This window comes from Mauremys reevesii, linkage group 17 (genome assembly GCF_016161935.1).
Source record: "Mauremys reevesii isolate NIE-2019 linkage group 17, ASM1616193v1, whole genome shotgun sequence".
Classification (NCBI taxonomy): Eukaryota; Metazoa; Chordata; order Testudines; family Geoemydidae; genus Mauremys; species Mauremys reevesii.
The window spans coordinates 34251175-34254602 of NC_052639.1; the positions used below are offsets into that span (position 1 = coordinate 34251175).

The window sequence follows — 3428 nt, forward strand, 5'->3', positions numbered from 1 at the left end:
AGAAGTGCATGAAGTAGGCGCCCGCATGGCTTAACGGATAAGGTGCCTGACTTTGAATCAAAAACTTGAGGTCAAGTCCCTTTGTGGTTGTGTTGATGCAGTTTTACCTTCATGCTGAAAGTCCTGCTCCTTTCAAATCTGGAACCTCTTCTTGGCCGCTCAGGCCAATGCTCTGGCTTCCTTCAGCTAGAGCCCCGGGAAGGAGTTGGGGGTTGGATGTCACAAAGGCTGGGGCATGAGCCCCAGGTGCTTCCAGTCTAGCCTTTGCTATTCCTGAATTCCCAAAGGAAATGGACGGCTGCCCGGGCTAGCGTGTGGAGCAGTTTCCCTCTGTCCCTGTGCTTGAGGGGGGTTGCTACATAGCGCCTTGGGAGCCTGGATGTTTCTCTGCTTCTCACCAGCTGGAGAAAAGCCTCTTGGGATAACATCTCCTGCCCCACTGCAAAAGTGAGCATGGGGTATGGGAACAGTAAGAGGCCCCACCAGGGGCTGGCCCTGCTTTCCTACCGTCTACTGATGTTGGACACAGAGCATCAGCAGCCGCCCGCATGGTGGTCTGCGGGTGGCCTTCAGTGGGGTTTGGCATGGCAGGGAGCAGGCTGGCCGGGAGTCTTGTTGCCTGTCTGCTGGCCACACATAGGCATGGTCCTGCCCTCGTCTAGCCCCGCCCTCAGTCGCTCTGTGGCTTATAAGCCTTCCCTCGGAGCTGTCAGCACCAGCCGCCTCTGCTCCAGGTGCCCAGAGGAGGAGAGGTGTGCTGGGCTCCAGCCTGGGACTCTGCCTCCCTCCTGCCTATCAAGCCTGGCCCTGGCACTGCTTTCTTCAAGTGCCATGTGAGCAAGAGGAAAAGTGTGGCTACAAGCACCAGACTTGTGGGCATCAGGTGAAGCAGTGAGAATCCCAACCACTAGAGCCACTTCTAAACCCCCACCAAAGACCTGGCTCTGGTGGGGAAAGGAGTTAACCAGCAGGAGGAAAATGACCCACTTTTGTATAGCTGGAGACAGGAAAGCACTTTGAGCACCAGATCTTTACCACCAGCTAACACAAGGTCCCACTGAGATTTGAACTCAGATTGCAGGATTCAGAGTCCTGAGTGCTGCCCTTTACACCATGGGACCAGCTTGTATTGGTCTCTTGGGACATTGGAGACTCTCACAGGGCTGGCTTGTGTAAGGGACTGTTGGCCCTTTACTAAAACTTAGTGGGGTTTGGTTGGCTAGTTCCCAGTCCCAATAGAAGGGGGAAGGGCCAATGGGAAATCAGGACCCTGAGACTGACAGGCCCCTGGGGCAATGGTCACCAACGGGTAGGGAACAAGTGAGAATTTGTTAATGGAGAAAAATTCCTGGTGAAAATTGGCAAAGCTGTGCAGATTTTGAAAAGTTCCAGTGAATTTACACATGAAGATACAAACAGAGAGACAAACACGCACACAGAGAATGAGAAAATCACACACTGCACAGGCCCACACAGACATAACAAAAACCAAACCCACACAGCACACAGAGCCATATACACAAAAAGGAAAACCTCACAAAATATAGAAAGAACAAATCCACACCAAAAATACAGGAAACACAAAACCCACATATCAAAAGAATACAAAGCAAAAAACAATATTAATGCAAAAATCATACACACATCCATGCACACAGAACTATGCAAGACATCCACCAAAATCACACAGGACCCACATGCACATCAACGTGACAGATGAAAACCACACCAGCATACAGCAAGCCAGGCAGGGTTTGAGTCTCACAGCGAAGTGGGTGAGCACACAGGTGGTTTGGGGAGCAAAGACTGAGAGGGAGTCAGGGGCAGTGCTCTGGGCTCTGCCTGACCCCTCCTGACACAGGCAGCTGGTGGAGGGCAGAGCCTGGTAGATCTGTGGAATCTGCCCTGCTCTCTGTAAAGCAAGGGGACCTCAGTGTCTTCTGAGCAGGAATTGTATTTTCTGCAGGGCAAACTGATTGGCAGAAGCCATTTGCTTAAAGGAAACTAGGGCTGCAGGTGAGGTTTGAACTCACAACCTCAGCATCACTCCACTCAGCACTGCTCTGTAAGTCCTGGGCACTAACCCATTGCACCACTGGGCCCTGCTTTCAGGAGCTTGTCTCCATGTTTCATGGCTGGATTAGAGGAGTGGGGGGGTTGCATTAGCTAATACAAATCCATATGAAAGGCTGCAGAATGGCAGCAGCAGAGGTGGGAGCCTCCTTCCATGTGAAAGAGCTGGTTCCCCCTTCCGTTGCTCAGGGAAGGTTGGTGCTTTGAGCCCACCTGGTGCTGGAGCATCTGATGGGTGAGATTAACGGGACTCAGGGAGGAAGGAAAGGGAGGAAGTCTTTTCTATCCCTGCCTAGCTCCACTGGTCTCCTGTGGCCCTTTCGGCTCCGTGCTCCCCTGTTGGGGAGATGCAGAGACAAGCCCCCATCGGGGTGAGTCACCGAGAGGCTGTGTCCCGTGGCGTGTGTGGGGGAGGGTTGGATGGGGCTCAAGGGGAGAAGGTTGTGTGTGACAGTGCGTGGGGGAGGGGGAGGGTGTGTTCCTTAGGATAGAAACAGAGGTGAAAGTAAGCTGGTACAAGCTGGTACGGCATAGCGGCAAGAGCCAATCGCCGTGCCGGACTGCACCGGCTTTTGCTGTGGGGATTGAAAGGGCTCTAGGCTCCCCGCCACAGCTGGCAGCCCAGAGCCCTTTAAACCCCCCACCCGCGGCTCCGGCGGCCAGGCTGGGGCCGGATTTAAAGGGCTCTGGGCTGCTGCGGCTGCGGTCAGCCCAGAGCCCTTTGAATCCCGGCCGCGGCTCTGGTGGCTGGGCTGGGGCCAGAATTTAAAGGGCTACCTCTGCAGCTGGGAGGCCCTGGTTCATTTAAAGGCCCTTGGTCTCCCAGCCACAGCTGGTACTCCAGGGCCTTTAAATCTTGAGGCCACGCCCCCCAGATGAGGCCACGCCCCTTCTGGATGAGGCCACGCCCCCTCGGGACTCCGGCAGTACCGGTAAGTCCTGTAAGTTACTTTCACCCCTGGATATAAATGATGGAAAACACAGGGGTAGTGACAGTGAAGCCCCGTGTCTGAGTGTTATGACTATGTGTGGTGTTGCCATTCACCTTCTCCTCCTATGGTCTCAGCTTTCATTGAATCCAGCATTTTTTCTCCTGTCATCATCCCAGAGGTGTCCCACATGCCTCAGCTACCGAGTGTCCCTCTTAGAGACGCTGAGGACTGGAACTGATTTCAGCTGCTGGGCAGCTCTGCTAGGTCTTTATTCATTTGCATAGGAAAATAGTGTTTAAATTCATTTCAAGCCCCCCTCAACTTCAGCGAACTCCTGAACATACTGGAGATGGGTGTGGAAATCGATTTTCATTTGAAAAAGTTTCTTTAAGGGACTCATTTGGAGTGGAACTAGGAACCCAT

General features: G+C 53.4%; 1 non-coding gene across 1 annotated transcript; it reads right to left on the minus strand.

Annotated features, from left to right (window-relative positions):
* Window positions 1-1049: 1049 nt before the first annotated feature.
* TRNAQ-CUG lies at window positions 1050-1121 on the minus strand. The gene has a single exon. It is a non-coding gene; the product is annotated as a tRNA-Gln (tRNA).
* Between the last annotated feature and the right edge of the window lie 2307 nt (window positions 1122-3428).